We start from the raw sequence: 14473 nt of genomic DNA on the forward strand, positions 1-14473 counted from the left end.
ATATGATTTGGCAATAATATGAGTAAATTAAATAATATACATATGAAATGATTAATTATTATATGTATAAGGGAAAAAATAATCATATTATATATGAATAATGGAAAAAAAATGAAATGTTCCTATAATCTCTTAATATATAAGAGAATAGCCGTATGTTGGGTGGCAACGGAATTGAAAATACCCGCTTTGAGGACAGCGGGTTCAAAACTACTATAGGTAGGCAGTGGTTGCCGACCTCCCGCATTATTCGAAATATTTATTTCGGATTATGTTTATATTGGTTACATACAATAAAGTATATTATTATCCGTACAAATTTGTTTCTCAGTTCTATAGAACACGGGACTTGGCTCCGCGGATAATAGGAATATACGCTTTATAGATAATATCGTTGAAACAAAAGTCAAGTTTCTATTATATATAGAATAACAAATCGTTTCCATATATTATCGTTAATTTTTGGAGGCAGGCAAATATTAATTTATTACCTGCCGTATAGTTGGATTATTATATCGTTACGGTATATACAAATATGGATTCTTATGAAAGAAATATAAAATTATATATTAAATGTGGAAATATTATATATGCGCTTGGTTTTATGTTATATATTACAGAGATATATATGAAAGAGATAAATTTTAAATTTATCTTCAAAATGCAAATGATTTAACTTAATATTTATATTGGTTAAACAAAAATTGTACATGTGTGGATACAATAATTATGTATGTTGGAAATAAAATGATATTTTATAATGAAATATGTATGTATAAAAAGATAAATTATAGAAATATATATATTACAATAATTAGATGAAATTCTTGTTATATTGGTAAACAAGTATAAATTAAAAATGAAATATGGATTACGAATGCTATATAAAAATGGCCGTAATCGAATGGATTTTTTTACTTATATATTTAAAATTTTACCCAAAGGCGAAATATTGAATTTTATTCAATATAATAAAAATCATGGAATTATATAAAGTGAAAAATCTATATATCTATATATCTATTATATTGCTTATTTCGATTCAAAATATATGAATGGAATATGAAGGAAAAACATTATTCTGGTTGATCCTGCCAGTAGTTATATGCTTGTCTCAAAGATTAAGCCATGCTGTCTAAGTACACACGAATTAAAAGTGAAACCGCAAAAGGCTCATTATATCAGTTATGGTTCCTTAGATCGTTAACAGTTATTGGATAACTGTGGTAATTCTAGAGCTAATACATGCAATTAAAACATGAACCTTATGGGACATGTGCTTTTATTAGGCTAAAACAAGCGATCGCAAGATCGTTATATTGGTTGACTCTAGTAACATGCAGATCGTATGGTCTTGTACCGACGACAGATCTTTCAAATGTCTGCCTATCAACTTTTGATGGTAGTATCTAGGACTACCATGGTTGCAACGGGTAACGGGAATCAGGGTTCGATTCCGGAGAGGGAGCCTGAGAAACGGCTACCACATCTAAGGAAGGCAGCAGGCGCGTAATTACCCACTCCCAGCTCGGGGAGGTAGTGCGAAAAATAACAATACAGGACTCATATCCGAGGCCCTGTAATTGGAATGAGTACACTTTAAATCTTTACAAGGACCAATTGAGGGCAGTTCTGGTGCAGCAGCCGCGGTAATTCCAGCTCCAATAGCGTATATTAAAGTTGTTGCGGTTAAAACGTTCGTAGTTGAACTTGTGCTTCATACGGGTAGTACAACTTACAATGTGGTTAGTACTATCCTTTATGTATGTAAGCGTATTACCGGTGGAGTTCTTATATGTGATTAAATACTTGTATTTTTCATATGTTCCTCCTATTTAAAAACCTGCACTAGTGTCTTAAACGAGTGTTATTGTGGGCGGTACATTACTTTGACAAATTAGAGTGCTTAAAGCAGGCTTTCAAATGCCTGAATATTCTGTGCATGGGATAATGAATAAGACTCTGTTCTGCTTTCATTGGTTTTCAGATCAAGAGGTAATGATTATAGAAGCAGTTTGGGGGCATTAGTATTACGACGCGAGAGGTGAAATTCTTGGACCGTCGTAAGACTAACTTAAGCGAAAGCATTTGCCAAAGATGTTTTCATTAATCAAGAACGAAGTTAGAGGTTCGAAGGCGATCAGATACCGCCTAGTTTAACCATAAACGATGCAGCTAGCAATTGGGTGTAGCTACTTTTATGGCTCTCTCAGTCGCTTCCGGGAAACCAAAGCTTTTGGGCTCCGGGGGAAGTATGGTTGCAAAGCTGAAACTTAAAGGAATTGACGGAAGGGCACACCAGGAGTGGAGCCTGCGGCTTAATTTGACTCAACAGGGAAAACTTACCAGGTCCGAACATAAGTGTGTAAGACAGATTGATAGCTCTTTCTCGAATTATGGGTGGTGGTGCATGGCCGTTCTTAGTTCGTGGAGTGATTTGTCTGGTTAATTCCGATAAGAACGAGACTCAAATATATTAATAGATATTTCAGGATTATGGTGCTGAAGCTTATGTAGCCTTCATTCATGGTGGCAGTAAATGTTTATTGTGTTTGAATGTGTTTATGTAGTGGAGCGTACTGTTGGTTTGTCCATTATAAGGAACTAGCTTCTTAAATGGACAAATTGCGTCTAGCATAATGAGATTGAGCAATAAAGGTCTGTGATGCCTTAGATGTCCTGGGCTGCACGCGCGCTACATGAAAGTATCAACGTGTATTTCCTAGACGAGAGGTCCGGGTAAACCGTGAACCACTTTCATGCTTGGGATTGTGAACTGAAACTGTTCACATGAACTTGGAATTCCCAGTAAGTGTGAGTCATTAACTCGCATTGATTACGTCCTGCCTTTGTACACACGCCGTCGCTACTACGATTGAATTATTTAGTGAGGTCTCCGGACGTGATCATGTGACGCCTTGCGTGTTACGGTTGTTTTCGCAAAGTTGACGAACTTGATTATTTAGAGGAAGTAAAAGTGTAACAAGGTTTCCGTAGGTGAACCTGCGGAAGATCATTATTGTATAATATCCTTATCGTTAATAAACATTTGTTATAATACAAATAAATACAATTTACAAAATAAAAATATTACAAAATGATTCCACGGAATCAAAGTTAAAGTCAAATAAATGAAGATGGCTTTTATTTATATGTGGGGCTTGGCAACCTCATAAAAAGACTTTACATTATTAATGTTGTTGTGCGTATTTGTGGCAGTACTACTACAACAATGGCGTTTCCTATAAACAAATTCTCGAAAATGGAAATCGAAGAACTGAACAAATTTGAAAGTAGAAGTCGAATTAAAATTAAATAATTTTGAATGTGGTATTCAAATAGTGTGTGTGTATATGGACCATAATATCACGCGTTGCGAATATGTATTGTTCATCTATGTTATGAGATACGTTGGCTAATGCAACAACCTAAATTACAATGTTTGTACTGTATCCATCAGGTTAATGTTTTATATAAATTTTGCAGTATGTGTCACCCAAATAGCAAACCATAACAGATTTTTATGATACATAATGCTTATATGATAACTAAGACATATCGCAACATTTATTTTTAGGTATAAAAATAAATTTATTGAAGGAATTGATATTGCCAGTAAAATGGTGTATTTTTAATTTCTTTCAATAAAACAATATTGATATATATAAAAATGAATTATAAAACTCTAAGCGGTGGATCACTCGGCTCATGGGTCGATGAAGAACGCAGCAAACTGTGCGTCATCGTGTGAACTGCAGGACACATGACATCGACATTTTGAACGCATATCGCAGTCCATGCTGTTATGTACTTAATTAATTTTATAGTTGCTGCTTGGACTACATATGGTTGAGGGTTGTAAGACTATGCTAATTAAGTTGTTTATAAATTTTTTATAAGCATATGGTATATTATTGGATTAAATAATGATTTTATTCATAATATTAAAAAGAAATGAAAAACATTATCTCACATTTGAATGTGAAAAACGAAGAGAAATATTTTCTTTTTCAATCAAATAATACTGAGAAATGTCTAGCATAAAAAATTGAAATATTTTTCATCTAGAATTGTCTCTTATTAATGATTCGGAAAAAGAAAAATCTTGGTTTTGTTATTATTCTTCGTTGGTTCGTTAAATGGATAAAAAATAACTTTGCTTACAAGAACTATTGGAACTATTTATAACGAATTTAATTGATTGTTTTATCATTTATATATAAAGAATTTATGGCAAAAATAGTTATATATACAACCTCAACTCATATGGGACTACCCCCTGAATTTAAGCATATTAATTAGGGGAGGAAAAGAAACTAACAAGGATTTTCTTAGTAGCGGCGAGCGAAAAGAAAACAGTTCAGCACTAAGTCACTTTGTCTATATGGCAAATGTGAGATGCAGTGTATGGAGCGTCAATATTCTAGTATGAGAAATTAATGATTTAAGTCCTTCTTAAATGAGGCCATTTACCCATAGAGGGTGCCAGGCCCGTATAACGTTAATGATTACTAGATGATGTTTCCAAAGAGTCGTGTTGCTTGATAGTGCAGCACTAAGTGGGTGGTAAACTCCATCTAAAACTAAATATAACCATGAGACCGATAGTAAACAAGTACGTGAGGGAAAGTTGAAAAGAACTCTGAATAGAGAGTTAAACAGTACGTGAAACTGCTTAGAGGTTAAGCCCGATGAACCTGAATATCCGTTATGGAAATTCATCATTAAAATTGTAATATTTAAATAATATTATTAAGAATAATGTGCATTTTTTCCATATAAGGACATTGTAATCTATTAGCATATCCCAAATTTATCATAAAATATAACTTATAGTTTATTCCAATTAAATTGCTTGCATTTTAACACAGAATAAATGTTATTATTTGATAAAGTGCTGATAGATTTATATTATTACAGAGCGTTAATTTTTCGGAATTATATAATGGCATAATTATCATTGATTTTTGTGTTTATTATATGCTCTTGTATGATTAACAATGCGAAAGATTCAGGATACCTTCGGGACCCGTCTTGAAACACGGACCAAGGAGTCTAACATATGTGCAAGTTATTGGGATGTAAACCTAATAGCGTAATTAACTTGACTAATAATGGGATTAGTTTTTTAGCTATTTATAGCTAATTAACACAATCCCGGGGCGTTCTATATAGTTATGTATAATGTATATTTATATTATTTATGCCTCTAACTGGAACGTACCTTGAGCATATATGCTGTGACCCGAAAGATGGTGAACTATACTTGATCAGGTTGAAGTCAGGGGAAACCCTGATGGAAGACCGAAACAGTTCTGACGTGCAAATCGATTGTCAGAATTGAGTATAGGGGCGAAAGACCAATCGAACCATCTAGTAGCTGGTTCCTTCCGAAGTTTCCCTCAGGATAGCTGGTGCATTTTAATATTATATAAAATAATCTTATCTGGTAAAGCGAATGATTAGAGGCCTTAGGGTCGAACGATCTTAACCTATTCTCAAACTTTAAATGGGTAAGAACCTTAACTTTCTTGATATGAAGTTCAAGGTTATGATATAATGTGCCCAGTGGGCCACTTTTGGTAAGCAGAACTGGCGCTGTGGGATGAACCAAACGTAATGTTACGGTGCCCAAATTAACAACTCATGCAGATACCATGAAAGGCGTTGGTTGCTTAAAACAGCAGGACGGTGATCATGGAAGTCGAAATCCGCTAAGGAGTGTGTAACAACTCACCTGCCGAAGCAACTAGCCCTTAAATGGATGGCGCTTAAGTTGTATACCTATACATTACCGCTAAAGTAGATGATTTATATTACTTGTGATATAAATTTTGAAACTTTAGTGAGTAGGAAGGTACAATGGTATGCGTAGAAGTGTTTGGCGTAAGCCTGCATGGAGCTGCCATTGGTACAGATCTTGGTGGTAGTAGCAAATAATCGAATGAGACCTTGGAGGACTGAAGTGGAGAAGGGTTTCGTGTGAACAGTGGTTGATCACGAGTTAGTCGGTCCTAAGTTCAAGGCGAAAGCCGAAAATTTTCAAGTAAAACAAAAATGCCTAACTATATAAACAAAGCGAATATAATACACTTGAATAATTTTGAACGAAAGGGAATACGGTTCCAATTCCGTAACCTGTTGAGTATCCGTTTGTTATTAAATATGGGCCTCGTGCTCATCCTGGCAACAGGAACGACCATAAAGAAGCCGTCGAGAGATATCGGAAGAGTTTTCTTTTCTGTTTTATAGCCGTACTACCATGGAAGTCTTTCGCAGAGAGATATGGTAGATGGGCTAGAAGAGCATGACATATACTGTTGTGTCGATATTTTCTCCTCGGACCTTGAAATTTATGGTGGGGACACGCAAACTTCTCAACAGGCCGTACCAATATCCGCAGCTGGTCTCCAAGGTGAAGAGTCTCTAGTCGATAGAATAATGTAGGTAAGGGAAGTCGGCAATTAGATCCGTAACTTCGGGATAAGGATTGGCTCTGAAGATTGAGATAGTCGGGCTTGATTGGGAAACAATAACATGGTTTATGTGCTCGTTCTGGGTAAATAGAGTTTCTAGCATTTATGTTAGTTACTTGTTCCCGGATAGTTTAGTTACGTAGCCAATTGTGGAACTTTCTTGCTAAAATTTTTAAGAATACTATTTGGGTTAAACCAATTAGTTCTTATCAATTATAACGATTATCAATTAACAATCAATTCAGAACTGGCACGGACTTGGGGAATCCGACTGTCTAATTAAAACAAAGCATTGTGATGGCCCTAGCGGGTGTTGACACAATGTGATTTCTGCCCAGTGCTCTGAATGTCAAAGTGAAGAAATTCAAGTAAGCGCGGGTCAACGGCGGGAGTAACTATGACTCTCTTAAGGTAGCCAAATGCCTCGTCATCTAATTAGTGAGCGCATGAATGGATTAACGAGATTCCTACTGTCCTATCTACTATCTAGCGAAACCACAGCCAAGGGAACGGGCTTGGAATAATTAGCGGGGAAAGAAGACCCTTTTGAGCTTGACTCTAATCTGGCAGTGTAAGGAGACATAAGAGGTGTAGAATAAGTGGGAGATATTAGACCTCGGTTTGGTATCGTCAATGAAATACCACTACTCTTATTGTTTCCTTACTTACTTGATTAATGGAACGTGTATCATTTCCTAGCCATTATACGGATATATTTATTATATCTTATGGTATTGGGTTTTGATGCAAGCTTCTTGATCAAGTATCACGAGTTTGTTATATAATCGCAAACAATTCTTTAATAAAACGATGCATTTATGTATTTTTGATTTGAAAATTTGGTATAACTCAATTACTCAGGTATGATCCAATTCAAGGACATTGCCAGGTAGGGAGTTTGACTGGGGCGGTACATCTCTCAATAATAACGGAGGTGTCCAAGGCCAGCTCAGTGCGGACAGAAACCACACATAGAGCAAAGGGCAATGCTGACTTGATCTCGGTGTTCAGTACACACAGGGACAGCAAAAGCTCGGCCTATCGATCCTTTTGGTTTAAAGAGTTTTTAACAAGAGGTGTCAGAAAAGTTACCATAGGGATAACTGGCTTGTGGCGGCAAGCGTTCATAGCGACGTCGCTTTTTGATCCTTCGATGTCGGCTCTTCCTATCATGTGAAGCAAAATTCACCAAGCGTTGGATTGTTCACCCATGCAAGGGAACGTGAGCTGGGTTTAGACCGTCGTGAGACAGGTTAGTTTTACCCTACTAATGACAAAACGTTGTTGCGACAGCATTCCTGCGTAGTACGAGAGGAACCGCAGGTACGGACCAATGGCACAATACTTGTTCGAGCGAACAGTGGTATGACGCTACGTCCGTTGGATTATGCCTGAACGCCTCTAAGGTCGTATCCGTGCTGGACTGCAATGATAAATAAGGGGCAATTTGCATTGTATGGCTTCTAAACCATTTAAAGTTTATAATTTATTTTATAAACGACAATGGATGTGATGCCAATGTAATTTGTAACATAGTAAATTAGGAGGATCTTCGATCACCTGATGCCGCGCTAGTTACATATAAAAGCATTATTTAATACAATGACAAAGCCTAGAATCAATTGTAAACGACTTTTGTAACAGGCAAGGTGTTGTAAGTGGTTGAGCAGCTGCCATACTGCGATCCACTGAAGCTTATCCTTTGCTTGATGATTCGATAAATAAATGATTTTTCCTGTAGCCAACAAACACCTCGTCATCAATTTAGTGACCATATGATATTGTCCCTATCATATAATTTTTGATATAAAGACTTTAAGAATTTATCAAGTTGCCAAATACCTCGTCATCAATTTAGTACGCATATATATGTCCCTATCGTATAATTTTTGATATAAAACTTTAAAGAATTTTCACTTGCAAATACCTCGTCATCAATTTAGTTTTTTTTTTTTTTTTTTTTTTAGCGTGCGTTTATTTATTTAAAATCTGTCCTAGTGGACAATAATTAAATGGTTTTGCGGGGAACATTAGCTTAAGGGATACTATTGTACATGTATTTGTGGCGGGTTTTATATGTGTTGTCTATTGTTGTGGAAGATCGAGAGGGTGTCTCCTCATGAGACGTCTGCTTGTTTGGCTATTGTCTAACAGGTTGGTGGCGAGGTGGTTAGGGTGGTTTTCGAGCCTTTTCAGGTATCTCTCGCTGAGCCTGGAGATTTCATCAGCGACTTGTGGGATTCCAAGTTCCCTATGTATGGCGACATTCTCGTGGTAGGGATGCGCATTACAGGCAATTCTCAAGCACCTATTCTGGAACGCTGTATACGCAGGCGATTCGTGTGGCTTGCCGTGCCCCATAGCTGTATCCCGTAGGTCCAGATGGGCTTGAGAATTGCCTTGTACACCAGGATTTTGTGGTTCTGCTTAGCTTGGACCCTCTCCCAATAAGCCAATGCATCTGCCTCAGACGCGCATCGGCCTGTATGCGTTTGCTGACGATGTGGGGACGCCAAGTGAGCCTGCGGTCCAGGGTAAGTCCTAGGTACTTGGGTGCGGGTGCGTTGGGAATGATGACTCCGTTTAGCGTGACCGGTGGGCAGTCTCCTCTCCTTAGTGCAAATGTTGTTTGGGTAGATTTTTCCGCGTTCACTACGATGTTCCACCTGCTGAGCCAGGGATGTAGCGCGTCCATTTGCCTTTGGATTGTTTCGGAGGCTTCTCGTGGGTCGGATGAGGAGGCGAGGAAAGCCGTGTCATCTGCATAAGTCGCTATAGTTAGGTTCCTGGAGGGATTATGGGAAGGTCTGCGGTGTAAAGGGTGTACAGTATTGGTCCGAGCACACTGCCTTGCGGAACTCCAGCTCTGATCAGTCTGGGTAGGCTTATTGCACTTCCGCATCTGACTTGGAATGCTCTTCCCTCAGTGTAGGATTTGAGGAGGGTAAAATGGGGGCTTGGGAGGTAGGATTTGAGTTTATGGAGGAGTCCAGGATGCCAAACTCTGTCGAATGCCTGCTTCACGTCGAGCATTACAGCGCAGCAGTATTTCTTTTGCTCGAATGCCTCGAGGATCGTTCGACTAGCCGGTGGCATTGCTCTGGTGTTCCGTGGGAGCGCCTGAAGCCAAACTGGTGATCGGGGATCAAACCAGCCTCATCCAGTACTGGCAATACTCTGCGCAAAAATACTCTTTCGAGTATTTTGGAGAGGATTGCCAGCAAACTAATCGGACGATAGGAGGCGAGATTGGCTTCAGGCTTACCAGGCTTGAGGAGGACAATAACCTCTGCTCTTTTCCACTCTTCCGGGAAGTACCCTAGCCGGAAGCAGCTGTTGTAAATGCTGGCCAGCATTTGTGTGCAGCGGAATGGGAGCATTTTTAGGGCCGCCGCATCTATACGATCCAGGCCTGGAGATTTGTTGTTCTTCAGTAGAGCAATCTCCTGCGCAACTTCCTCAGGGTCGACTGGTTCCAACGGGGGACCGGGAGAGCTTGGGCTATTGAGAAACCGGGCTGTTTCAGCATGTTCTTCGGCAGTGCAGCAGTCGAACGGAGAGAAGGCGTTGTAAAGGTGTTCGGCGAAAGCTTCTGCTCTTTCAGCATCCGAACGGCACCAGGATCCATCTGCTTTGCGCACTGCGGAAACCTTTTTGGCTGGTCGTTTAATGTGGCGGGTGACGTTCCACAGATTGTGGTCTGGGTCCCCGGGAGAGAGTTCCTCGAGGAATCTGAGGAAGGAGTCCTGGCGTAGGCTGGAGATCTTGTCCTTCAACTCCTTTGTGGCGTGATTGAGCGCTGTTTTGTCTCTTGGATTGCGCGTCAAGAACCAAACTCTCCTGAGACGCCTCTTCTCAGTCACGAGTGCCGCAATTTCCGGGGACCAGAGGTGGAGGTCCCTGCTAGGTGTTCTCGCAGTCTTTGGTGGCGGTGGGCTTGCGAATTCCGCAGCGTTTTGCATCTGCCTGGTGAGATTCCCGATAGCTTCATCAATGTTCCTGGGTGTGTTGAGGATGGGGTTCGGATTGACGGTGGAGAGCATCCAGGACGCGAACTTGGCGGCGTCGGTATATTTTCCAGTGAGCCTTCTGAGCGGGGTTTTCCTGAGGACTGGCGTGTTGATTAGCACGTTTATTGCACAGTGGTCTGACAGGAGATCAGCATTTGTTGTGCAGCTGATCTTCGCATGCCCTATGCCTTTCGACACAGCAAAGTCCAGTAGGTCTGGAGTCTTGAGGGGATTCGTTGGCCAGTGAGTGGGCTCGCCAGTGGAGTGGCAGTCCAGTCGGTGGCGTTGCAGGTACCCAAACAGAGTTTTCCCTTTGGGGTTGTTGGCGCGCGATCCCCACCAAGAATGTTTGGCGTTATAATCTCCAGCTGCTATGAAGCGGGGCCCAAAATGCTCGAAGAACTCACTGAGGTGAGATGCTGTTATGCGGTATCTGGGGGAAAGTAGACCGCTCCAATGTCTAAATCTCCTTGCGGGCTGACAATCCTGATGACAGGACATTGTGCCCAGTCTTGCTGAAACGCGGGCAGCTCTAGGTATTGAATACCGCTCCTGATGAGGATGGCTGCTCCACCGCGTGCTCTGCCAGAAGGATGGTCTGCATGGATGAGGTCATATCCGCTGATATTAAAGTGGATCTGGGGGAGAAGTGGGTTTCGGCTACGAGTAGGATATCGATCTGGTGGGTCTTCAGATGGTGCTCGACTATGGCCTTGCTGTTCTGCAGGCCGTTCGCATTCCAGACGACTAGGTGGAGCTTTAGTTGCATGACTTGCTGTTGAGAATGGTGGCCACCAGCTGTGTCATCTGGGTGAACATGCGCTCCATCATCCTTTCCATCATTCCTTCCATGCGAGCGAACATCGCTTCTATCTGACCGGAGTGTGGGGTTTCTGTTTGGGTTTGGACTGGGGTTGTGGGATTCTGCGGTGCTGCGTGCACTCCGTTGAGGGCGTCTCGGTAGCTCCTGCCAGAGGTGACGTTTGGTGATGCCACGGGCGGCGCCTTGTTAGCATTAGCGACGGGCCTTGTTTTCGGAGCAGCGAGTGCTTTGGCCCTTTTGTATGCAGGGCATCCCTTGAAAGACGCAGGATGGTCCGCCTGGCAGTGGAAGCAGCACGCTTTGTCGTCCTCCCTCTTCTCACATGCCCTCGATTCGTGAGGGCCTCCACACTTTACACATCGGTATTCCAGGAAGCAGTAACGCTGTGTATGACCGAATCCTTGGCACCTGAAGCATTGAGGCACGTCGTTGAACTTCTGCGGCGGTTCAATGGTTACTACCGACCTGCAGATCCGCTTGACTTGGTAGACGTCTTTGTTGTTGCTGGAAGGCTCCAGGTTGGCGAAGAATATTCCCAGCGGTTCTTTAGTTCTTCTGCCAATGGGATTGTGCAGATCTCTAACAGCGTGCCCTTGTCTGCGAAGGTCTTCAATGATTTCCTCACGATCGGTGGAGTGGTGGAGTCCTTTGATGACAACCTTGTATGCACGTTCATCTTTCGGCTGGAAAGTCCGATGCCTCTTGTTTTGGGCCACAAGTTGGAGACGCAGAGCTGTATAGGACTCTTGTCCGGCATCATGACACGTACGTTGTTGCCATTCACGGTCTTGTAGGTAAAATTGTTCTTCGGGCCTACAAGAGTCGTGATCATCTTGACGAGTGCCGAGATGTTGGTCACATCGGGGATAAAAATCGGAGGTGGCTTGATGGTCTTCGGGGTGGCTTTGGTTTCTCGGGGGTCTTGGGCTTGGAATCGTCTTTAGGTCCGGGTTCGTCATCAGAGCTCTCTTGGTCGTACTCGTCTTCTTCGGTCGAGAGTAAAGCGAAGGCGTTGTTGGCGAGCTTCTTGCGCAGAGCTGCGCTAGTGCTTGGCTTATCTTCCAGCTCCTCTCCCTGTGCTTTCTTTGCCGGTTTTCGCTTTATCTCGCCCGGCTCTGTATGCGAGGTGCTCCCTCGCTGCTGGAGCTGCTCTTGCGTGTTCTCAGAGCCTTTTTGCGTGGTGTTGTTCCAAGCTTGTGGGTGCGCGGGGGCCTGCCAGTCCATCTTCTCCAAAGTTGATAAGGAGTGAGGAGGGGGGGGGGGGGGAAGCTGGCCACCGTAAGCCGGTGAGCCAGGCAGCACGTGGCTGCTGCTTTGCAATTATACCGCTGCTTCGAGCACTGGGTTTTTTGCGCTGATAACACGCACACTCGGGTGTGCGATGTGTTAGTGCGAACTACCGTTAGGTACGTTGGCTGGGCCAATCAAAACGCGCGACAAGATCACGCGACGCGAAGTGGCTGGGCACAAGTAACGGGACTACAACTGTGAACAATTTGCTAACAATTTGCTCATCCGAATCGCAGCAGTTCGACCCGTCAGTGTTACGTTTTATCGCGATGTCATCAGTCACAATTTAGTGACGCATATGATATTGTCCCTTCATATAATTAATATAAAGACTTAATGATTGTGTCAAGTTGCCCAAACACCTCGTCATCAATTAGTGACGCATATGATTGTCCCTATCATATAATTTTGATATAAAAACTTTAAGAATTTATCAAGTTGCCAAATACCTCGTCATCAATTTAGTGACGCATATGATATTGTCTCTATCATATAATTAATATAAAGACTTTAATGAATTGTGTCAAGTTGCCAAACACCTCGTCATCAATTTAGTGACGCATATGATATTGTCCCTATCATATAATTTTTGAATATAAAACTTTAAAGAATGTATCAAGTTGCCAAATACCTCGTCATCAATTTAGTGACGCATATGATATTGTCCTATCATATAATTAATATAAAGACTTAATGAATTGTGTCAAGTTGCCAAACACCTCGTCATCAATTTAGTGACGCATATGATATTGTCCCTATCATATAATTTTTGATATAAAAACTTTAAAGAATTGTATCAAGTTGCCAAATACCTCGTCATCAATTTAGTGACGCATATGATATTGTCCCTATCATATAATTAATATAAAGACTTTAATGAATTGTGTCAAGTTGCCAAAACACCTCGTCATCAATTTAGTGACGCATATGATATTGTCCCTATCATATAATTTTTGATATAAAGACTTTAAAGAATTATATCAAGTTGCCAAATACCTCGTCATCAATTTAGTGACGCATATGATATTGTCTATCATATAATTAATATAAAGACTTTAATGAATTGTGTCAGTTGCCAAACACCTCGTCATCAATTTAGTGACGCATATGATATTGTCCCTATCATATAATTTTTGATATAAAAGACTTTAAAGAATTCTATCAAGTTGCCAAAATACCTCGTCATCAACTACTATATTATGGTTGCGCCGACCTCTCATATTGTATTCTCTTATGTCTTCATAGGATTTTGGCAATTATACGAGTAAATTATAATATACATATGAAAATGATTAATTATTATATGTATAAGGGAAAAAATGCTGAAATATTCCCATATTATCTTAGTATTATAGAGGAAAGACCGTTGCCGACCTCTGATATTGTTCAAAACTTATGTATTTATATGATTTTGGCAATTATATGAGTAAATTAAATAATATACATATAAAATGATTAAATATTATATATAAATGTATAAAGGAAAAAATGATGAAATATTCCCACATTATCTTAGTATTATAGAGGAAAGACCGTTGCTGACCTCTGATATTGTTCAAAACTTATGTATTTATATGATTTTGGCAATAATATGAGTAAATTAAATAATATACATATGAAAATGATTAATTATTATATGTATAAATGTATAAGGGAAAAAATGCTGAAAATATTCCATATTATCTTAGTATTATAGAGGAAAGACCGTTGCTGACCTCTGATATTGTTCAAAACTTATGTATTTATATGATTTTGGCAATTATATGAGTAAATTAAATAATATACATATGAAAATTATTAATTATTATATGTATAGGGGAAAAATGCTGAAATATCCCATTCTCTTAGTATTATAGAGAAAAGCCATTATAGCT

The 14473-nt window shown here is 40.2% G+C and overlaps 2 non-coding genes across 2 annotated transcripts; both read left to right on the plus strand.

The window, feature by feature from the left end:
- Nucleotides 1-3681: 3681 nt before the first annotated feature.
- On the plus strand, nucleotides 3682-3859 carry LOC117149464. The gene has a single exon (XR_004460318.1). It is a non-coding gene; the product is annotated as a 5.8S ribosomal RNA (ribosomal RNA).
- Nucleotides 3860-4252: 393 nt separating this feature from the next.
- On the plus strand, nucleotides 4253-8194 carry LOC117149460. Its single transcript, XR_004460314.1, has one exon. It is a non-coding gene; the product is annotated as a large subunit ribosomal RNA (ribosomal RNA).
- The last annotated feature ends 6279 nt before the right edge of the window (nucleotides 8195-14473 follow it).

This window comes from Drosophila mauritiana, unplaced genomic scaffold (genome assembly GCF_004382145.1).
Source record: "Drosophila mauritiana strain mau12 unplaced genomic scaffold, ASM438214v1 U_22, whole genome shotgun sequence".
Classification (NCBI taxonomy): Eukaryota; Metazoa; Arthropoda; class Insecta; order Diptera; family Drosophilidae; genus Drosophila; species Drosophila mauritiana.